We start from the raw sequence: 24,012 nt of genomic DNA, 5'->3' as shown, positions 1-24,012 counted from the left end.
AGATGCTTAACAATCACTTCATACAAAAAAATAAAATTGAACTTACATCTTTTGTAGAGCCATTTTCCAAGTCTTTATTTCACGTTCTGTAATTTTACAAAAACGGACAACGTAGCCAATGCATTTTCACATTTTCCAGATAACGTGCCTGGGTATGCAAGAAAAAAAGTTCTACACTGTGATCAACCTCCTCATGTAGGTAAGTCAGCCAAAAGCAATTTAATTTCATATGAAGAGGATAACCTTAAAACAGAAGACTACACATACTTTAGAAAGACACACACCCTCCATTTATTTACAATCTTGTAATACTTCTAAAGACAGAGTAAGAAGCAAATGTTTTTCAGATAAAGCTTTGCTAATACAGCAGAAACTTGATTTGACATCCATTCAAGTATCAATGGGAGTCTATTCCCCGGCCTTTGTATGTCTTGAATTATTTTATTTACTCTATCCCTAAGGGAGCAAAACACTAAAACATTTGCCTAAAATTACGAGTATTTCAATCACACAGAGGTTTCTGATAGCAATTGCTGCACCTACCAGCACAACAAAAATAAAAGACTCAGACTTGTTTTGCTATATTAGCTCCCTAACATCTAATTTTCAGTTGACATTTTCACAACACAAAACAACCCCAAACAATTTTGAATGAAAAATTTTACCCAAATCAGTTGTACTAAGCACTCAGCATGAGAAAATGGCCAAGGCACAAGGTACTGTGCACCTGTCCTGTGAGACTGAGAAAACTGAAAATCCTGCTCTGCTTTTGCAGGCCTGGAGAACAGAAAGTACATGGGATACAGCTGATTTAGGAAATGGGAATAAGATTGATGGAAACTGGCCTTAGAGGACAGACAGCAAATGTACACACGGAAGCTTCTTAATCCAGTAAAACCTCACCACTTATTGGGAGACAGCACAGGGCTGGTAACCCCAACCTCACTCCCAAAGGGTGGGATTGGAAAACAAAGCAGTGACAAAAACCATACACCTAGACTTTAAGAAATCTTATCCTAAGATTCTAGGGAACAGGCCAGGACCCAAATACGAAATATCTGTCCCTGCAGAACAGTCTCTTGCTTTCCCAGAGCTGGAAGTGGATTTGCAGTGACACAGAAGTGTGCTGTGCAGCTCAGCAGGACTCTTACAGCGGCAGCAGCACCAAGCCAGGCCAGCTCGCTCCTGCTGCGGCTGGCAGCCCTGCAGGTGAAGTTTGCTCAGGCGGGCCCGAAGGAGCCGCTGGCAGCAGGGCAGCGCTGGCAGCAGCTCCTGGGCAGGGAGCAGAGTCCAGCTGGCACCGCAGGGATCGCCACCATGCCACAAGGAGCTCACCGGGCTGGGACGAGCAGCGCCGGGACACCCGGAGCCAGAGGCGGAGACTCGGCTCTCCCAAGGACTCACTGCAACCCTCCTGGAACAAAAAGGGGCAAAACGTGAGTAATCGCGGGGAAAATGATTGTGTGAGCTGGTCTAACGAGCTGGAGAGACCAGCGGAGTAGTGAATGCAGTAAGAGGGCAGGAAGAGGTAATACGTGGTGTGTATGTATCTATCTCCTAATGGATTACCGTGATTCATGTTTCTTTCTGGGCTTTATGCAAGCAACAGAAATATCTTAACACATACTGATATTCTGAAAAAACGTATCTTTTTACTATCCACTACAACTCATCTGTTTTTACTTCCTTTAAAAAAATCACATTTTATAGCAACATAAATCACTTGCAACTTCCACATGAAATTTCTGTGCAACTGAGTGGTGTGTCAAGGCAGCAGGGATCAGCAGGGCAATTTTATTCTTTTAAACTTATCTCCTGCTTACATTCCTATAGGATTTTCCTGTAGCCAAAATGGAATAATGTTACTCTTCTCCCTGCCAACAAAGGTAGAGGGCAACTTTTGGGTATTCCATCCATCACCTGAGTGAAAATTTTTCCATACAGTCCTTTCCCCACCTAACACACATGTTCAGTAGACAAAAATTCCTCATCCCTCATAGTTTTATCTAATGAATTACTAACAGGTCCAGGTTTTGTGGCTTTTTTCCCCCACTTTGAATTGAGCATTGAGAGTAGGCAGCACACAGCACTTGCTGATCTGCCACGTGAGTATGGGCAATGCTCAACCCCTGAGAGTTCAGCAATTCTGCTTGTTCCATGGTGTTTTCCAAGTGAGATGGTTGCAGGTGGCAGGAGCAGTTCCCAAAGTTTAACAGTTTACAAGGGAGACAGCACAGAAAGGGAAGAATTGTCCTGCTAGTTGCTAGTGCAAGCTTTCAAGCAGCATAACAACCAGAAACATTCACTGCACTGAATGACTGACATTTGTATGTACCAAGAGGACAGTGCACCTGTAGCCCAGCTTCAAACGTGTGGGATCATAGCTCAAATCTCAGCCACGCTGATCAGCCCTCCACCCTTCTCTGGCACTGAAGGAAGCTGCACCACATCCACTGAGCTCTTTCTGATGCAGGATCTTTCAAACACAAGTGCTGTCCTTGCCTCACCCTTCAGCTCTGCTCTGTTCTCTGCACCCTCAGCAGCCATACCAGGGCACCCCAAGGCTGCTGCAGGGCACCGGGGTTGAAGGTTGTGCTTTCCCTGTCCTGAGCAGGGCACTGGGGTTGAAGGCTGTGTTTTCCCTGTCCTGAGCAGGGCACTGGGGTTGAAGGCTGTGCTTTCCCTGTCCTGTGCAGGGCACTGGGGTTGAAGGTTGTGCTTTTCCCTGTCCTGAGCACGGCACTGGGGTTGAGGGCTGTGTTTTCCCTGTCCTGTACAGGGGCACTGGCAGCACCTGCTCACAGCTCTGGGCTGTGCCCATGCTGTGTTCATGCACTGCACTGGTGCAAAGGTTCCTGCTGCTGGCCTTGCCCAGCACACAGCCTGCCCCGGAGAATTTGTTAATGTTTACAGCAACCTTCTATTGTCAGCCACCACACCTTGGCTGCAGCTTGCTAACAGCAGATAAAATCCAGCTGAAACAACAAAAAATATAGAACAGAGTTTGGAAAAGGTATGCTAAAGCATAGCACATGGTGTACATACATCAAGCTAAAACAAAAAACAAAACTCCAATATCAAACTTAAAAAAAAAAATCTATACTCCACTGGTGCATAAAAAGCATGGCTTTTAGCATTGATTTAAGCAGTCTTACAAAATATGTGTCACAGTGTAGTGGGCCCAGTTGGGGGTGGGGAGTAGGAAGATGATTTAATTTAAGCATTTTGCACCCAAGTCCCCACTAACTTGTACCCTATTAAGCAGGGCTGAAGCCAAGACAACATGATTCAGAGCTGTTTGCCACACTTGCTCATGCTCTGAGGCGTATTATCATGAATCTGTAAGCTCCTGTACTCAGATGCTAACAGAAGTATCCAAGTTTGTGTCCTTACAAGGTAGCTACAAAACCAAATTCTGACATGTTCTTCTAATAAGTCCCCCAATAGCAGCTTAAGACACTTGGACAGGCTCAGAGTCCGCAGTCAAAGGAAATGCCACAGGCCCTGCTCAAGGAGACACTGCTGTGGCTGCAACTTGAGGTTTTGTGCTCTCAGCTCCAGCTCCTTCCTCTGCCCACATCCCATCCATTAAAAAAAAAGGGAAAAAAATAGGATGGCTTCCCTGATACAGGTCATAGTACAGATACCAAAAACAGCTGTGTCAGCAGAAGTGAGACTGCAGGGCAGTGAGAGTGTGGTTGTGCACAGCCAAACCAAGCCCACAGAGCAGAAAGCCAAGACCACAAATCCTCGGGGACCATGTGCACAGCCCTGGCCACTGGCAGTGCTCAGCTGGAGCAAACACTGTCATGAGATCCCTGGAGAGATGGGGAATGGCTGCACAGGAGGAGGGGCTGCTCTGGGCTTTTCTTCAGTATTACACCAGAGCTTTTCACTCTGAATCTAGTCCACATCAAGAAACAGAAATTTGCTTCCTTCGTGCAGACAAGCTACATTCTTATTTCAGTCTATAAACTGAAAGCCTTATACACTTTAAAGTGCAAATTCAAATGATGGCTGCTCATGTGCCAGCTGGGCAATCCTAAGGCAGTCAGGGAGCTATTCAGAAAAACAAGGAGAAAAGGAATAATCTGAAATAAAAGCAATAAGAGTAAGGGAAACACCCATACAGACATTAACCTAGAAGCTTTCAAAGCCAAACTGCAGGAGTGATTTATACATTTAGCTCTTGGGAATTAGCCAAGCCAAATTTTCTGGTGATGAACAACATGGATATCATCCTGAGGATCACCATCAACCTGATGTGACCACTCATTGCTACTACTGCAAGTTGCATTTCTTCAAGAACTGAAATTCCCAGGCCCCTGGGGATCACAACTGTTTTTGTCCTGAGAATTTAATTAGCTCTAATCATCCACATTTAGAGAATTTTATTGGTCATGGATGCCAAAACTGCTCCTTTCAGGAATCCAGCAACTTGTACTTCTGAAGGGGAAAAACTTGACAAATTTGCAGGCATGGTCCCAGCACTTCCTTGCTTTACTTTGGGTTAAACAAAATTGATTTTTCCTTTTTCCCCAAGAGAAAAAAATCACAGGTTATGATATTAAAAATTCTTTTGATTAAACTGACCCTCCTTAATGCCTTGTGTAAGACAAGAATTTGATGAAGTATTAGTCACAAAATTATGAATGCAGAGATGCCACACAGAAAACAAAAAGCAAATTAACTCCCTTAATCTTTAAGATTGCTATGCTGTGTCCAAAAGCAAAGAGGCACGAGAGGAGGAGTTTTTTATTTCAAGGGTGAAGGGACATTGGATTTTGTATCTTTTTTAGGGAGGGATTGACAGCAAAGTTCTAAAATACACCCCATTTTAAAAAAAAGGGAAAAAACTTCTCCATCACAGGAAAGGTATTTAGATTGGGAGGGGAAAAAAAAAAAGTCAGGCATTTACAAATTCGGAAGTGCCAGATTTGCACTTGCTCATGCAGCCATAATTCTATTCCCTTGTGGAATCATCCTGTATGCTGAAATTAAGCAGAACCCTGTTCAAGGAAAAAAAAAACAGCATGTAATCATGTAACCAAAGACCCTCATTATTCCTAAGTGTAACTAACACTTTCTAAAGACAAGTCTAAATGGGCCAAAAAAGAGAAGAATTATCTTGTGCACAATTACAGTAATCTCTTCACAAATGCAACGTGATCACTGGTTGAATCCTGAACATTTCAGTACTGCAAATCTGGACTACCAAACAAGTAGAAAACAGTGTCTGGAACCAAGGCTTTAGAGCAGGACTAATCCAAACCAGGCTCTGAGGAGAGAGCCCAGTCAAGCCCCGCCTCCTCCAAGGAGCTTGCAGGTGTGCAGCACACAGCACTCCCAGACCACAGAAACAGGAGGAGCTGCTCTGCCTGGGAAGGTTATGAAAAGACTCCACTCATGCTCCTTCCTTGTGCTCTCTGGGAGGAGGGCAGGGGTTGTAGCAGGTCTCCAGGCAAGTTCTGTGATCTGCAAATACTCCAGCATCAATAGCTTTCAACACAAGAGCTGCCCACAGCTCCTCTGGGCTCCCATTCAGTTCCTGCTACACAGTGCACACTGGCACTGCAATTCATGGTTCTCACATACTCCCAAGGCTTTCCAGAAAAGGCACAGGTCTGCCAGGTACTGCAGCAATCCACAGTGTTGATAATTCAGAAGATGCCACAGGGCAAAGAAAATGTACTCTCTGCACTGAGAGCCTTCTGCTTGAGGAAGTTTAATGCTATGGCAAATACTGGGACCAATATGGATCTCAAAGATGTGCAAACCTGTCCATCTACAAAGGCTACACAAATAGCAAGTTTGCTCTTAGCTCCTCAATGAACAACGGGCATTCATTCAGCCAGAAGATTATTCATTTGATCTCTTTCTCTGGAGCAATTCCAAGCGTGCCATTTCCCTTTCCATTTTACAAACCACTTTCATTTAGCTGTAATAAATTGGTAATCCCCACAGTTATCTCTACTTCCTGCATGTGGTAGGAAAAAACCCACACCACAGGGTTCTTGAGTCCAGAGAACAAACAAAACAGAACAATCATATAGCTAAATGGTCCCTTTACAGATCTGTCTGTTCTTCCCAGTTTGGGCTCCAAACAGGCTGTTCCCAGCAGGACTGGGCACAGGGCTGGCAGCTCACAGCACTTCCCTGCACCCCTGAGCATCTCCTGCTCTGCTCTCAGCTGCAGCTGGGCACCTTGTCTGGAATGGGCCAGAGCAGCTCCTGTGCCAGCCAGGGCTCCCAGGGAGAGAGCTGATCCCTCTGTACAGCAGGACAGGGATCCAAGCAGGAAGGGCAGGCTCAGGATGCTGCTCCTGGGGTCACTGCTGGAAGCTCAGCATCAGTCTGCTTTTGCCATGTGCCACTGCACACACTGACAGCAAAGAGCCTGGCATCAACAGCTCCACTGGACTGAAAACATCTGACTTTTTCTGGGCTGGAAAACTAAAGGACTCTGGGCTCAGTCAGCATATAGTCAGATGAGCATTTGGACAAATTTCATACAGGCACTCCCCCCACAAACCATGATTTTTTGTGTCAGAAAATTCTGTTTCTCAAAAGAAACAAACAAACTCCCTCAAACAAAGAAACACATGCACACCTCTCTCCAAATCTCCCTTGGATTATATATTAAAATATTTAATTTGAAACCCAGAGTTTATATTTCCTTGGCTAAAAACAATTGCATTTCTGAATTTAAACATTTGGGAATGACACTAACCTAGCCAAGTTGTATTAAACCAAATCATTACTACTGGAAGCAAATCAAACACCAATTTAGTTTCAAAGAAGTTTGGTTTGCTTTCGTCTGTCAAGAGTCAACTCTTGGATGTTGGTTTCAGCTCCTGGAAGTGCAGTGAAAAGCCAAACCTGCAGCCACATCCTTTTGTTTTCAAGCCAAGCAAGATCAGTCCAGCCACTCTTTAGAACAGTGAAGAAAACATCTGCACCCTTTTGAACAAGCTAGAATTAATGTTTATAGGTCTATTCACAACACTACAATAAGAATGGCACAAAGTACAGAGAACATCTCCTAAGAAATTGTTGGCATCTCTCGAAGCTGAGGATTTCAATGCATCTTGCCAATTATGCCTCTGTCATGCCCATAAATATTATGTTTCTAGCTAGGAAGGAGAAAGAAGTTCTTTAGACCAATTTTGTCTCTCACATAATCACCAGCATAGAATCAAAATAAACCTAACTAGACTGGTACTAAATCCAGTTGTTAGACAAATCAAAACAATCATCTGGAACCAAAAATTTCATTCTAAGTCACTAAATCACAAATATATTTGTGAGAAATATCTATGTTTTGTCATTCCTGGAAAGTATTATGGGCAGCCTTCCAGACAATGCAATAAATTTATATGAATTTATGACTTTACTGTGTATCTTAAAAGTAAGTGTATAACAATTAGCCCATTGATGTGAAATTTATTGCTCTTCTCTTGGACAGTGTTATGCTTTGTAATTCAGCTTTTGGAAACAAACAGCCCAGCTGTTCTGAATGCAAATTTACAAATAGTTGCAGAATTTAATCCTGGTGATGTACGTGGGATAAACTCCACTCTGCAAAAACACACTAGAATTCTTGAACTCACATCTGTCTTGTACTTCAGAGGCAAGTTATCTCACAGAGGTATGGGGACACAAAGTAAAAATGTCTAATTTGTCTTTTTCCCCTCTCAAGAATACCTAACATCACCATCCTTGCCCAGCCCTCATCTCTTTTAAACTCTGCAAGAGCAGAGAGGACTGATATTCTTGTCACATGAGGAAATGCAGAGCATCACAAGTTACTGAATAAATTTCAAAGAAGATGCAGGAACACCCACCCATTAACTGCCTTTGATTTAGAGGGGAGAACTGTCAGCTTATGCTCTTCCACTGATAGCGTTAGCATCAAGATAAACTCAACTTCCCAACTGCTAAAGGCTCCCAAAGTTCACTCTTCACTAGGAAATTCATCTTTTTGTGATTCAAAACTGTGAGCCTAGAACCAGCTTTTCCTGTGGCACACTAATTTGGTACTACTGCTAACATAGTAAGAAATCCATGTTTGAAGCAATGAGGATGGTTCTCCGGGACTCAGATATAAAATTTACCTCAGTGTTCCCCCAGGCTCCTGCAATGCACTTTGAACCAGGGCCCTAAAGACACGTGGTAGAACTACAGCCCCAGAAGAACATGAGCAGGGGAGAGGCACTGAGCTGTAAGAGCAGGAGTGCCTTAGAAGTGGATAAAATATGCCACGGTTCAAACAGAAGTGTTAATACTCTGATGCTGCTTCAGCTGTTTGGACTTTGCTGCCTGAATGCCACCTCAGGTGCCTTCACAGGACTAGACCATGGCTTCCTGGACCCAGTTTTCCCTTCACGGAGGAGGGAAAGAATGAGGAGAGAGAAAAAAAAAAACCAAACCCCTTCCCTGCCTCAGAAAAGTTTTGATAATAAATTTCAAGGAACGGTAGTGATAAGACAATCAAGACAATTCTAGCCAATACTTTTCAAATCACAGGAAAACAGAAAGAAATAGCATATACAAACCTGTCATGTATTTTCAATTAAAAGTCATGCATGTTAATTCCTACGCTGCTCTTTCAATATATAGCCATGATAGTTCATTTGCAGTTAGGGAGATGATGAAGAAAAGTTATTCTCATTTAAAATGCGTGGCACTAACTTCAAATCAGACCTCGGTGGCTTTTGCCAGCGTATTAAATAATTATAAGAGGCATCTATTAAAGGAGATACAATAATTTTCTATCAACACTTCTATCACACATGACAGTGCCTGCTGAAGAAATGTACAATGGAAGCTTATGCAACAAACTCTTCTACCCTAAAGCTCAGCACAGGATAACATGCTTTTTAAAACATGTTTAGTAACTACCTTCTTCAAAACAGAAGATCATAAAGAAAACAGGAAACTCCAAACACACTGCCCCCAAATCCCTTTGTCCTCTATCCTTCAGTATTCCGTGGCCCCACACAGGCAGAAAAGCTTTGGCCACCGTGTTACCCAAGGCAGCAGCCATCCTGCCACCCGCCTCAGCTCTATTTCAGCGCTATCTTATTTAGTGCTTCAAGTCCCATGACCCATATCCAATAAAGAGGTTCTGTCTAATACACTAAGCAGATAAAAGGATAATTTTCAAGCAAAGGTTATGCAAGGGATCCATACTGCTATGCAAGCCCCAGAACAGTAAACAAATGTCAATAAAACACATTTTTGCTCTTCAACCTGTAACATGTACCAGTTACCTGCTTGTAGCAGAACTGTGTCTGTTACAGCTGCAAACACAAGCTTCTGATAAGACTTATCAATTAATTCTTTATTAAAAACAAAAAACCCCTAAAACAAACTACTTTACCACTCTAGTCATTAAACATTTTTAGGAGATAGGAAACTCAGAAAACATGCTCAAAGCAGGCAAGTGAGAGCAAAGAAGCTACATCTGCATTAGCTTCTGGATTAAAATCATGAAGAGCTGGAGAAAGAGCTCTGAAAATTTTCGTAAATATTTTGTGCATCACCACTGCACTAACCCCTCCAACCCAGCCATTATCTGCTAAACAATCTATCAAACTCAGCCAAAGACTCCCCAGCACCTTCAACAGAATTTAAATAAGTTACTGAATACATACTCCTTAACTAAACACAAAGCCCAAGACCACACAGGAAACAGATGCTAAAACCTGAACTAGTATTCAAGTTTCTGACTTTCAGTCTAGCATTCTGTTGGTAAAAATCTTGCCACTTTCCAGTAGAAAGAAAAGCCTCCAGTATTGTAAGTGTAGGTCGTTGAGGGTTTTTTAGATACATATGAAAATATTCCAAAAATAAAATTATTTGTTTGTGAAATCTTATTTGAATCAAAAATATAAAAATCAAAATCAATACAAATTTTCCAATAAACCAAGAATATCTGCAAGGAATTAAGGTGATACTGGTATCAGGTAAGAGATTTACTGCACTTGTCACTGTAGAAACGAGCACTAGAAATGAGACAATCTGCTGCAAAGACCAGTATGGGACTGAAAGAGGCAGTATCTTATGAGTCTTCATAGCTCCAAACCACTGGTCCTTAGTAAAACATTCTCTTGTGCGATTCCTCTCACTCTCAACATACTCTTTTAAAAGCCAGTGTTGACAATTGGCAGGTTACGAACTGTAGAGTTCACAACACTCAAAACGTGGGGGGGGCAGAAAGCCCTGAGATGGTGCCAAGCATCTGCTCTAAGTGAGAGCTGCCACAGGAGCCCACTGCACAGCCCACTGCAGCCAACGGGGCAAAGACACCACAAGGACAAGCAGAATCCTGGGATTTTAAGGTCCTAGAAAGGAACAGAAATGAACACAGAAAGCTGGCCCATACTTTAGTTATTCACATGCTCCTTAAAGACACATTAGGCGATTAAGAAGGTCGTTTTTAAAGTGATATAACCCCTGCTCCAAAGTATGTACTTCAATTTGAGACATTGCTTGCAGTGGTAAGATCACACAGTTTTGAACAAACATAGATTAAATACCTTCTCAGTGTAGGCTGGTTTGATGGACCTACCACACTGATGCTGAACAGAGGATCTTTCAGGAGAAATTGCAGGACAGACAGCACAAGAAACAGGGAATGCTTCAGCATAGGAGAAATTCTGTCTTGAATCAAAGATGAACAAGGTTTTGACAAGACATTCCATTAACAAGTAATTTCAAGAGCTGGCAATATTGGAAAAACTCTTCTACAGAGCACCAAACAGAGAGGTGTCCAAAGCAAGTGTGATGAGCTCCAGAGAATAGTGCCACTCAGAAATAGCATCAGGCAGCATCCAAAGGCTAAAAATATAGTCAGACCAAACCACAGCTAACCCTCAAGCAAGAGCAGATTCCCTTGGCAATGTGATGGGACCAAGGCAACCAGTGAGACTGGATCAGTTCAGGCAGCCCCACACTTTGCACACATTCCACCACTGCCCTGCCCACTGCTGCAGTTGCAGGCAGAACTAACCCCTTCTGCTTTTAACAAGGGCAGAACTATTTCCTCCTGCTTTTAACAAGAAAGTGCCACTTTTCAAATGTCCCAAGGAATAGCTGTACTCCAGTGTGCTATGTAACCGTAGCATGCATCACATTTCACTCACATAAGGAGTCAGCTTTCCATTAATTTAATGTGCTTCCTTTTGTTCTGGTACAAAATATATGGCAAGCCATAAAAACTAAACACACACACACTTTTTCCATCTCTGCTTTCAGAGGCCATGGCTAAGTGAAAGAAAAGATTGCTTTACTGTGTCCAGGCCAATGGCTTTCCTCTCTGGATTAGCACAGCTCATGCTGGGCTTTGGGACTAGTTGCCAGGTTGCCCAATTCAAAGCCAACTCAGGTACAGCTGTACAAACTGCACTCTGCAATGCAGCACCAAATTAACTATTTAACTTAAACCCAGATCCATTTTCCCTACTTAGTGAAAAACAGCAGCTGACGAACTATGGATCTGGCATTCTCTCACATGCAATAAGATTTGCTGCAAGTATCTAAAAATACCCTTCCTGGCTGGCAGCCCAAGTAACCAATCAATGAAAGTTCAAGAGGTGCATTTCACAGTCCAGATGTTCTCAAACTCTGCTCCATCGACAACTTGCAGAGATGGTTGGTCACATTATGCTGACTTTTCTCCCTTTTGCTGTACCAGTTTGTGTCCAGAAGATGAAAAGCACATTTGAAAGTCTTAAAATATTTATCCTTAAACATCTCCTTTTGCTACTATTAGCATAAAAATATCACAGCAAATCAATGGGATGAGAGGCTATCCCAGAGACAACTTGGTGGAAAGTACAAATTAAACTCAAAGCTCTGCAGCAGGATGAATTTAATGAGAGCCCAGAAGGCAGAAAAATACAGGATCCACATGTACACACACATTATAGGTAATGACAAAAAGTCCACCTGGCTGAAATGCTTTGCCTAACCTCACCTACTCACTTCATCAGCAGAGACAGTGCTGAAATTTGTGAAAACTGGGGAAGTGAAAGAGAGCTTACCTGCTTATTTAAGAAAAAAAAAACTTAGTAGGATTTTTCTAGGCAAATAAATTGCAATAGTGAATAGTGTTTAGTTTCATTAAAAAAACATGCCTGAATGGTTTCCTCCAACACTTCAGATGGATAATATATAACAATCAGTTATAAATTATTATAAAAATGCAAAACTATATCTCAGAAAAAAGATGAAAACTAATTTAAACACACACTTATCCACAAACCAAAACAAACACAAACCATCAAAACTGACAAAAATCCAAGCTTGAAAACACTGCCATACTCCTTGCAAGGAGGATACAAACTCTAGCTATGGACATAAAACATCCTTTCATTTGGATGTTAAATTAGCCATTAGCAACTCCAACACCATTGACAGCACACACCATGGCAGGCAAGAAGGGAAGCAGCTCGGTGGGTCCAGGAGCTGCTGCTGCTATATACATGTCTGTCCTTGCTCAAATCACAAGAGAGCTTATAGTTCAGTCCTCAGAGGGAAAAATGAAGGGAATGTTTAGCTTGATACAAGGAAAATCGTTAGAAATTACATACCATGCAGTTTCATTGCCCTTAGCAGAGAATTGAAAACCAGGTCATGTATGGCACCTTTTATATATCATTTTTTATTTTGATCTTGGCTTGCAAGTCCTTTGTTTCTCCTCTCCTTGCAAAGGCACACAAATCTGTGAGCATACCCAGAGCAGCCTCTGAGGCTCTTTTGCTGCATTTTCCAGGGAGCAGCCCTAATTTTGCCAAGTCAGAAGAATCACCGATCCATCATTTTTGCTACATGTTATAGAGCAGAGGACTAAAGCAAAATTCTAATATCCAGTGCTTTTCCATGAAAAAAGTGCACTGCAACTTAAGTCTGCTCCATCTTTCCTTTCCTGAATAGAACTTTTGTCCTTGGTTTTATGTCTCTGCTTCAGTCACAGGACTGCTTGATGACAGCAGAACATGCATTACCTTCTGTGCTTTTTTCAATCCTAAATAACCCAAACTAACTCCCTGCTTTTGCTAAAGCAATTCTATGCACTACAATTTTTCCTTCAACACCAAAAATTCCAACTCTTGCCCACTCTGTCATTTAATTTTCAAGTAACCATTTTTAATGTAAGCCACAGCACTCTACCCAGGTACTCAATTCCTGATGTGAAGAAGAATTTGCTTTCACCTGGAGGTTCATGTGTCTGCAGCACAGGTCAACAGCTTCATGCACTACACAAACCTTTCAGCCAATATTCTGCTAACAGATTCCTTTACACACAGGCTTCTAAATCAGCTCAACTCAAAACTATTGTTGTGGTTAAATATGGGGCTTGGGTGAGAAGCGGAGAAGTGATTTCCTCCGCTCACCATCAGTCTTGTTGTCTGAGGGGTTACTGAGATCATGGATGCTGCTGCCTTGGTCTCTATTTTTCATGTGTCTTTTGGCAGATATACAGAGCAAGACAGATTCCTTTATGTGTGATAAATGCTACAATCACTGCCATCTCCTTAGGGAAGGCAGAGTGCTGATCACAGCTCAAATGGGCATTCAGCTCATAGAGAAAATACAACTTCACCACTGCAAGGCAGGCTGATCTTCTGCAGGCTAAACAGTCACAGACAGAGAACATGTGTTTTGACTAGCTGGCTATACTGTACTTGATACAAAATCCACTGCTTTAGTGGGTTTGATCATTTTTGTTTTCCTTTCAGGTAATAATTTTATCACCTTACTGCTTTTATCTTACTTTCTTTTTCCCAAGATGGAATTTAAGATAAAACCCAGACAGAAAAGGTCTGTTTGTCATCACCTGCTCCGCAGCCTGCATAAAACTGAGTAGTGTGGCACTGGGGATTCTACCAGGTTGACAGTCACTCCCAAGCACCAGCTTACAGAAATGAGTGCCCAAGGAACTTGCACACTTACTTGAGCTCATTTTCTGACATACTTGTAAAAATTATCAGCTATTGACACTGCAGTCAATAATTTCATATTCCACCTTGGAATCTTTAAGGATTAAAAAGCCTATGTAAATATTCATAAGGCAGAAATACTTCCTCTTCTCTAGATAAGCAAAATAAGGTGTGACACACAAAGACATGACATTTCTCTCATAAATCCTATTTGCCTGTCATACTCTTGTTTTCCTTCACTATTTATTCCCTTTCTGCCCACCAGCAGTTCGGAAAGCTTCCAAATTGTTTTATTCTTCAGGGCATTTTCTCTTTGGTTTTTTAATACAGGCTATGTTTAAACACTCTGTATGGTCCCAAGCACGGCTGCAAACACCCATACAAAGTTATATTCAATAAACAAACAAAAAAAAAATCTCTTCAACACCTTCAGATATGATACAGTCAGTGAGACATGCACAGCAGAACGGGCAGTCTTACCATCCTAAAAGCTTTTGCTGCTCTACTTAGTTCTTACATCAGCTGGATAACAGATGATTTAAAATACAAATATTCTATGTCATATACTTCAAACCTAGGCTCTGAACGAAAGAGTGCCATTATCTGCTTAACAAAGACCAATTATTCACTGAATAATCAAGCTACTGTGCAAGTTCTGAATGCCTGTAATATGTTATTTGATAATATGGTGTCTTCTGACCTAGACAGTGCTGCCTACAGTACATAATTAAAGGTTTCAGATACATTTTGCTCCTCTTCTGCCAAATGTTGTTCATGCAGTATGCTTTATATACTCAGTGAAACTAAGAGAAAAACAGCCTTTTTCAGACAAAAGCGCTTTGCTAAACCATTTAAACACAACCAAAAGCCCCAAGGTCAGATGTCCATCTAGGGAAGGAAAGTACCACCGCTAGCAGTTTTTCTTTCAATACCGAATCCTCCATTTAATAACTTAATATTTTGAACATCTGCCTTCCCTTTTTCTTACCTTAATTCCAGGAAAGGACACTTGGCATTGCCTTATGATAGCATTACAACCAAGATAAGTATTTAATTTCATTAGACATTACCAGGAGAGAAAGCTCCTGCCCCACAACCATCAACAAAAAGGGAGTATGTTTAAAAGTGATTTTTAAAGCTTGTGAAATACACAGGCACTAGGGCATAAAGTCCTCCCTCTCTTGACAAAATGAACTGTGCAAACCTGTATTTGCCAGTCAATTTGTCCCATGTACCTTAATCCTAATTTGGAAGCATGAAGCAGAGGAAAGCTCTCTGACTTGCCGTGTTCATTCTGCCCATGAAATCTCTCCAAGGCAGTGAAAGCACCAGTGAAGTGCTCTTAGATTGGGTTGTGGAATCCTTCTCAGAAATGCACTTCTTCATTTCACCCAGCAAACATCAGTCACATCCCAGCTGCTGCCAGTCACACTTGCATTTCCAAGGCTTCACAGAAATAACCAATTACTCTTTGCTTGCTAGTTCACTGTACCCAGTGCTTTCAAAGGGCCTTGGCAGGCTACCAGCTACTTGGGCTGAAGTGCCTGCCCCTAAAAACGGGAACCATCTCATACTGAAAGAACTTCTTCAAAAGCAACAAGCCTACCTACACTTCAGAGTGAAACGTGCACTCAGATTGGGTAAAATACCCAACTGCTAATGGAAAAAAACACCAAGTTTCTGCCATTCCTCCCAAATTTCAGAAAAGCTGACAAGGGAGCTGCTGATGAGCATTTTTAATCCAAAGAGCATGTAGTCTAAAAATAAACCAAACATCACCCTTACAACTGGACAGTCTGCAGTTCGAGATTCAAAGGGCTGTAACAGTCCCTCTGAGCTCCTATCCCTTGGGCTCCTGAGGGAATCCTGTGCCTGGCACTCCAGGCCTTCCCAGCATTTCAAAGAATACCTTCATTTACACATCAAAACTCCTGCCTTCTGGCAGGACACGAAGCCTGGGTACCAGCCTAAAAGCAGCACTTTGGTTATAGTCTCTTTCTCAGCTAGAGTCATGACTTTTTACCTGCACAGCAGTTGCTTCTTTTTCTACAGCAGAGTAATAGGTGCAGGAAGATTGCCACTATAATTAAAGTAAAAGCCTTTAGAATCTTTAACTAAATATAATCTTTTTCAAATGTTAGTCTCAGAAGTCACTATGGTGACTATTCTGACTTCTAAAACCAGAGAGAAACTGCCTTACCAGTTATCTCTATCTCATGAGAAGCCAACTACTAAAGAAATTCTCCCTCATTTTCACATTAGAAGCAATAGCAGGGAGACAAGTTAGGTGAAAACATCCACGAATCTCACTCAGTATGTCATATCTAGATTTATCACACATTTATCCACAACAAACTCTCAAATAAAATATTTTTCAGAAGGCTTCAATACATGTCATATGACACCAAGCATTAAAAACACAAGAGCACAAGTCATGGCAGGAAGCAGTGCAAGGTGCAGCTGAGCAGGGATTTGGCAGAGCTGGCGTGCAGTGGCAGCCAGCAGAGCCCTCAGTGCCTGGCTGTACATCACCACAGTTCTCAGCAGGCTCTAGGAAGTATTATGAAATATACACCAGAAGCCATGAAATATTTCCTCCTCCCCACAGCTACTCAGAATTCCCACTGCCAGCCTAGTTTCACTGCAGTGTACTGAGGGCTGAATTCCCATTTTAAAACACTTGAAAGATGTACTAATACAGAGAACACCTGTTCAAAACCAACTCCTTTGGAGTAAATCTCAAACTCAGGATTTTCTTTTAAAAACGTAAAATGAACTTTTCTCACCACATGTTGCAGTATAGAACAAAAGATTTTCAGAAAGCTATCTGTAGTCCTTTAAATAGGTTCTTGAAGGAAAAAAGGCAAAAAATCTGAACTTACAATATTTTAAAACTCAACTGCACTACTGTTCCAAACAAACTAAAAACTCTAAAGAATGAACAAACTCTAGCCACTCTCCTCCACAACGACAAAACTCTTCTTTCCAGTCCACAAGCGTTTTCATATCACATATCACAGTGGAATCACCGCAGCGGTACTTTATAATAAATATGCATGTAACAATCAAAAGTGAGGATCCCTGATCTAAACAACAAGGAAGATTGTTTCAGACAAATTACTTCCTTCTGACTTACTTTCTACTTGTATAGCCACCTAATTTAAGTTCCAATTTAAAAAATAAAGACTTTTCCATGTGGCTCTTGACTTACACAATAGAAAATGTACAAAAGTTAACCCTCCTAAGTGTAAAATAAATTGAATTTAAAAACAACTTTAGCAGGTACTCTTGTCTGCAGATAAGTTATCAGAATATTACAGCATAAACATCACCTAATTGTTTTTTTCAGTGGTACTCATTTAGATAACCAGAGCAAAGTTAGGTTATTACTATTTTGATGTTTGCGATGTGAAATGTGATAACAAAAATGTACACGTGCTCATGGTGCCAAAGCAGTAAGATTTCTCTTTGCCGGTGTTGATCCTTGATATGCAGGTAAATAAGAAATACCTAAGCATACCCAAAATGCACAAGACCTGAATTAACATCTGCTATGCATTTCAAGAGACAACATGACAAGCTTGTGCTAGGATGCAAAAATGCACACAGAATTTTTCATGACATACATACAGTATTATCTGTACAACTAAGGGGATCCTCAGCACCTCTCATTCACTATATTCTCATTAAAATGCATTTAAACTGAAAATCCTTTGGGACAGGACTTGTCTTTTATCCGTACTTGAAGACTCTACTGTTCACAATGAGGATCAGCCTTATTTGCTTTAAATACTAGCAGAGCACAAGTTGGGGTTTTTTTAATGCAGAAGTCTGAAAATATTCAGAAAGAGTCCTTTGTGTTAATTCTGTGCTTAATTCACATTTACAGCTCAGTATAAACACTTCAGCTGTCATTCTAGTAACAGTTTTACTTACCTAAGAAATTCAAGATGGGGCCAAATCTGCCTGCATAATGATTTCACAGTAAGTGGCAACCAGATGGACAGCACACTGCCATATGCTCCCCTTTGCTCAGAGGTGGAAAAGTGAACAAATGTGAACCACAAAAAAAGAACAGAGTAGGGAGGAAATATCTGCAGCGTGCCCATGAATTCACGTACACCCCCTTTCCTACCAGGAGCATGCAGCAGCTTCCCTGCAGGTAGCCCAGGATGTGAACTGAGGGAGGAGGGCAGCTCAGGAGAGTCCTTGCAGGAGGGAGGAATGCAGTGCTCCAGCCAGCAGTGCTGTTCCTAGAGCCAGGACACGGGCACGGGGCAGGGAGAGAAGCTGCCCTGAAAAAGGGACTGAAGGAGGATTTCCCTCACGGGCAGCCTCCCTGCGAGCTGCACTCTTTTATCGGAGCACCAAGAGCCCTGAGGCTCAGGAGCTGTGCCCACTCTGCAGCCTCCTCTCAATTCTTTTTGCACAGAGATAACACGTTTCAAAAACTCCTAAGTAAACCGTGGTGCTGCCCATGTCGTGTAGTGCTCTTTAGCTGCAGGAGACAATCTGGCCATATTAGAATGTCTCCAAGGAGTACCTGCCCTTTTGAGCTAGTCCTAAAAATAATACCTTTCCAAGTTAAACATATCTATTTAATTATACTACTGCTCCTGCTCTGCAAGTCCTTCTTAAGACTGAACAGAAGAAAAAAAAATAAAAGAAAGAAAAGAGAGCATTCAGATTTCTGGAGGTGGCAGCTGGTAACAGAACAAAAACAAATATGTGCAAGAAAAATCTTTCAGATCAGTTTTTTTTTAAATACACTTGTGCAATTCACATGTGAAGTTTGATCTCACTTTCCTGTTAAAAAGTTGTTTTCAAAGCTGTCTACTTCTATCATTCCAGATAAAAATGCAATTATTTACTATATGTGGGTTGTAAAATGCAGGCAGCTATTAGATACAGAGAAAAATTATGCACTGCTTGCTGAGACACACCACATGCCTCATGTTTACATCCCGTATGTTTGCTAACTTTAATTATTACAGACAGAAGCTCTTTAGTTCACTTAAAGAAGAGTTTTCTTTACATTTGTACCATCAGCTAAACTGACTGGTAGTCTGAGTGGCTGCTTTTCTGTAAGAAATTATGTGATGAACTTGAACAAAAGCATTGAGGGAAAAATTATAAAATAATTCAACAGTAAAAGTATCACTAACTTCAATAAAACTTGTATTTTGCTATTTTTATACATGAATTTTCACTCTCTATTAATGGAAAAACCTGGTAGGCAGACTTAAATATCAGACACATAACACTTTCCACTACAAAGACTTCCACAACTTTTTTGAGCAGCTCTGACACTTGCCTCATCTGCAGGCAGCCTTTGAAGTTCCCTGGAAGACCAAAGATGCTCTTTGTCTCATGGCAATCCATTCAAGTTAAACTGAACTGTTTTCCTCTGCTTCTTTGCTTTTTTAAATCAAGTGTTGGGTGGCCTCTCCAAAGCCAATCCACATGGACACAAGTTCCCTTCCACAAGGGCCGGGCACGTGGCACCTGGGCAGAAGAGAGCCCAGCATGCTGCGGGCACTGGCAGGCTGCTGAGGTTAAACAGCAGAGGACATCCAGCAGAAAGGAGGATGAAACAGGTCACACCTCATCTGTTGTTCCCTACACAAAGCACAGAGCCCAAAGGTCCTTCTCCCGGTCATCCAGTAACCTTATTACCAAGTAAGGCAATTACCTGGATTAGAAATCACCACTGAAGGCTCAAATCCCATTTAGGGATTTTTTTTTAAAGTCAGCAAGAGAAGTTTATACCTCCATTTAGTGTAATTTTACCAAAAAACCCCCAAACTAAACAAACAAAAGGGGCTAAGCTTCTCAATACCAAGAAGTTCCACGTTAGAAGCTAATTTGCAGGAAGGTCATTTGGGCTGGAAGTAAAGGTTAAGAAAACTCAGAAGCACCACACTGACAACAGCCTATAGCTCCATTTGCATTAATGCTCCTCTCAACTATTAAGATCACATACTACTCTTCCTGCAAATCACTGCCTCATCGAGTGAGTAGGGTGGCTGGTAACACAGAACTGTGTCTGCACAACCCCAAATCAAGTATTTGTGACTTACAGGTCTAACTCTGCAACCAGTGGATTTGAACATACATTTTCATTTGGGCGTAATGCTATAGGCACACACGCTGTTTTACAGATGCAAGAAAAGACAAAATATTGCCCCAAAGAAATTTTAGTTGAAACACATCAAAGCAACACTGAACTCTAGATGTGATAAAATGCAACTGGGACAGAGGAATAAAGCAAGAAATAAGACGATGTTGCATTTTATAATGCTTAGTTGATGAGCATTATTAACAAGTATCATTAGAAAATCTCCACTGCTGTAGAATTTACAAGGCCTGACTTCACTCAATTCATACAAACCCAGTGATTTCAACGGGATTATATGGAGGTAACAGGCTTTGCTAGGACCTTATAACTAAATTAAGAATTAAACCCTAATACATCAACTTGTCACACCAAATCCTAAGCCCAGCAAATGGGTGGGCTGAAATATGACAGAGACTGACGTAACCCTGCTGCTGCCCACAACACACCAGCTAAGAATTTGGAGGAAAAAAGGTTTCAGTTCACCTTGGACAGAAACCTCTAGAGCCAAAGAATGAACAACAGCAAAGTTCTACCCCAGAGCAATAAGAAGCCAACTTTTTACTATTTTTTTACTCTTCTCTAGCAAATGGCATTTCACCAAGTGTGCTCATATCCACTTACACTACAAAGATATTCCCAAAAACTCAGAAATTTTTTTCCAAGTCAAAAAATCCACAACTCCCTGTTTTCCAACACTGCTGATTCCAGATTTACCCCTTGTATTACTGAACCTAACAAGAGTGGCAAATACCCCGCAGTAGCACACAGTATCGCTCTAGGACCAGCGAGGAGAGGAAAAGTAGGAACCAAACCTCAGTGCTCCTCTCATGTATCAACTAGCAAGGTAGAGTCTTCAAATGGCACTTACTGGACACTTCTGATGTTAACACATGTGGCAAAAAGGACTCCAGCTCAGACTCCTATGTCAATATTGATTCTGCAGTGCTCATAGGGATATTTTGTTAGTTAATCTCATTGGCCAGGAAGCAGTTTAGCTGAGCACCACTACAACTAAAGTAACACCCTGTTTGTTGCTCTAATAAAAGATGCAGGTTTTGTCCTGCATAACACAATTCAATTAATTCTTGTGCTACTGCCAGGTAATGAAACTAATTTAAATGAATACTAATGATACAGGTAAATTTTAGTCATGTCAGGATCTCGCAGGGCAGTGCAGTTTCTCCTGATCTGGACCTAATCACGTGTGGTAACACTGAAACCATGCACTTCATCATGCTGGAGGTGCTGCTAGCTCTGTCCCTCCATGCTAAAAGTGATCTGTGATGCAATATTACTGCAGCATCACACTCCGCAGTGTAGAGACCATCAGAGACAACAGCAAGTGCCGATTAGCCAGGTTTGGGGCAGGCACCACTGACCCCAAGCTGGTGTAACAGCCCACCAGTACTGGGAGCCAGGAGAGGCAAAGGGCAAGGAGCTGCAAGCATCTTGTACAGGGCACGTTCAGAACTGGAATCACGTTATCCCAACTAACCTCTGGGAACAGGCACGGTGAGAGGGGAATCAGCTACGCTGCGTGTGATGTTCTGCATTTATGCTGTCAGTCACCATCTGAAAATACTTCAGCTGAGTAGCAGGCTTGCACTGGTATTCACACTGCAAGCATACATAGCTCACATCTTAATTTTCTGATGGGCCTTTTCATAAACCACCATGAGTTCAGATATTTATGCAATTCCGTGGCTGAAATAGCTGATGTGTACTCTTGCTTCACGTCCTTGCTGTCCACTGCTGTCTTTAGCATAATTACTACCCACTAACCACATCTGAGTTTGTGTGCAACTTCCACCTCTTTTCACCCTTGGGGCAAAACCAGCACCTTGCCCTAAACAATTCTGCAATACATAGCATCAGGACAGAGTTGCAGAAACTGCACTTAGTTCAGAAACACAGAGGAAGAGTAAGATGAATACACACATGCACTGTGCTTCGAGAATGGGCTCTTGGCTCACACCGTCCCTTCACTGACTGGAGGCACACTCTGCCCAGCATTTAGGAACCACAGCACGTTTGAAGCCACACACACTTGCTTCTTATTCTGCATCCTCTGTAAATGAGAAGTATTCCTCCCCTTCTCTGCACAGAGTATTCTGCCTTACAAGACAGACATTGTCCACAACTTCAAGACACACTTTTCTCATACAGGATCCTTGGTGCGCAATGCTAATTGAATATCTCGTTGCAAAGTACCTATATGCTACTATTGCACAGTCTAATTTAAAAGCCCCCCCCTAATAAGACAGTGGTAGCAATAACCCTTTTACACGTGTCCTACAGGAACTCGCAGCACCTTCACAGGAGCTATCAAAAAATGATTATCAGTATTGTTTCATCTAATCCCCACTTGGTCAGTAATGTTATTAGAGCACATTAAAAGTATACAGGTTGCTTACCCCTCTTTGTGCAAATCCCAGTAATAAACGTTGCAGAAATAGCAGGATTCCTAAGAATAACAGAGCAAAGCAGCAGGTTCTGTGTGCTTGTGACAGGTGCCTTGCGTTTAGACAAATGAGCCTTGTCTGCTGATTGCATTCACAGCTGTAAATACCCCTACACCATTACACCTTTTCTTTCTTTTACATATAAAATCTTCTGCAGCTGTTACAACTGGTGTCAGGTGCATGCTCTAATACACAGCTTGTACATCAGTTTGCTCTTAAAACTGTATGTAAGAACCAAAAATTCTGGAGACACACTTAGCAGAACCTTTTCCTAACTTCTGTATACTAACAAGCTCAGAAAGCGTGCATGTTCATATATTAGTAGTTTTAAGAAAAGTTATTATGACATCCTATCCTGTTATAGCTCATCAACCTCCACAATTTAGATCTCTACAAATCTAACAAAAAAGGCCTATTAAGTTTATTACATTTTATGGAAAGCAAACTAAAAATTCCTTAGAAAGGAGGACTCTAAAGGGATTTCAACTTCAGAAAAGAAACTACTACTCCTTTTCTCGTTTGGGCAAGCAGGGATGCTACTGCAGGACAGGAGGTTTCCAAGAAGCGATGCAGCACCTCACAGATACAGAGTGAAGAGACTGCCGAGGCACCACCGTTGAGTGGGTTCGCACACACAGACAATAAAAGCAAGTTTCACGCTCAGGCATTACCGGGGCTATTGGTATTCGGGTTCCGCACATCCGAAGTTGTCCGGCCGGGCCCGTCCGGAGGGCCGCGGGGAGCCCCTCAGTCCCCTCCCGGCGGGGGTCGCGCCGCTCCAGCTGCGGCAGCGCGGCCGCGGCCCCGACACACCGGCGGGCGCGAGCCTCACACCGCCCCGGCCGGGCCGCGGCTCGGCTGACCCCGCGGGAGGGGGCTCGGGCCCCGCCGCAGGCCGGCCCGCGGCACGGCGCCCTCAGCCCCCGGCCCCACCGCCGGCAAGTTGGCGGGAGGCGGCACTCGCCGCCAAACTTTGTCCGCCGCCGAGGGGCTCCCCCCGCAGCGCGGCCCCCGCCACCGCGGCGCGGGGAGCCCGCCGGGCCGCCCTGCCCGACCCCGGGGGCGGCGGAGGAACCGGGCTCCCCGAGCCGCGCACGGCCCCGCTGGGGCACGGCACAGACCCGCCACCCGAGCCGGGGCACGGTGCAGCCCCGCGGCTCGGGCACGGCACGGACCGGGGCTCCCCGCGCATCCCTCTGTACAGCCCCGGGGCTCCCTCACGTACCTGCTGCTGCCCGCGCCGCCAGCGCCCCGCGCGGGACCGGCGGCCGCGCGGGGAGGGACCCGGGGACCTCCCGCGCGCGATGCCGCGCGCGCCTCCCGCCGTCCCTGCCGGGTCGCCTTGGAAACGCGGGCCGGCGCGCGGGGCGCTCCGCGGGAGCGCAGGGGGCGCGCGCGCGTCCGAAGCGCGTCACGCGGGCGCGGCACGGCCAATGGCGGCGGGCGGCGCGCGCTGTAGTACTACGGGCCGGGAGCCGAGCGCGCC

General features: G+C 43.1%; 1 protein-coding gene across 3 annotated transcripts in view; it reads right to left on the bottom strand.

Annotated features, from left to right (window-relative positions):
• TMEM266 (transmembrane protein 266) overlaps positions 1 to 23,815 on the bottom strand; it is an 83,709-nt gene extending 59,894 nt beyond the window's left edge. For 2 of the 3 annotated variants that reach the window (XM_033071016.2, XM_033071019.2), the window contains exons 1-3: positions 23,752 to 23,801; positions 1,336 to 1,414; positions 47 to 148 (exon numbers count right to left, since the gene is read on the bottom strand). The gene's annotated coding sequence lies outside the window, so the exon portion shown is untranslated. Of the gene's footprint in view, positions 1 to 46; positions 149 to 1,335; positions 1,415 to 23,751 lie in introns of all 3 variants that reach the window. The other variant, XM_033071017.2, reaches the window with a different exon arrangement.
• Between the last annotated feature and the right edge of the window lie 197 nt (positions 23,816 to 24,012).

This window comes from Catharus ustulatus, chromosome 12, assembly GCF_009819885.2.
Source record: "Catharus ustulatus isolate bCatUst1 chromosome 12, bCatUst1.pri.v2, whole genome shotgun sequence".
Lineage (NCBI taxonomy): Eukaryota > Metazoa > Chordata > Aves > Passeriformes > Turdidae > Catharus > Catharus ustulatus.
The sequence above is the reverse complement of the archived record's forward strand: the minus strand, read 5'-3'. Positions and strand labels throughout refer to the sequence as shown.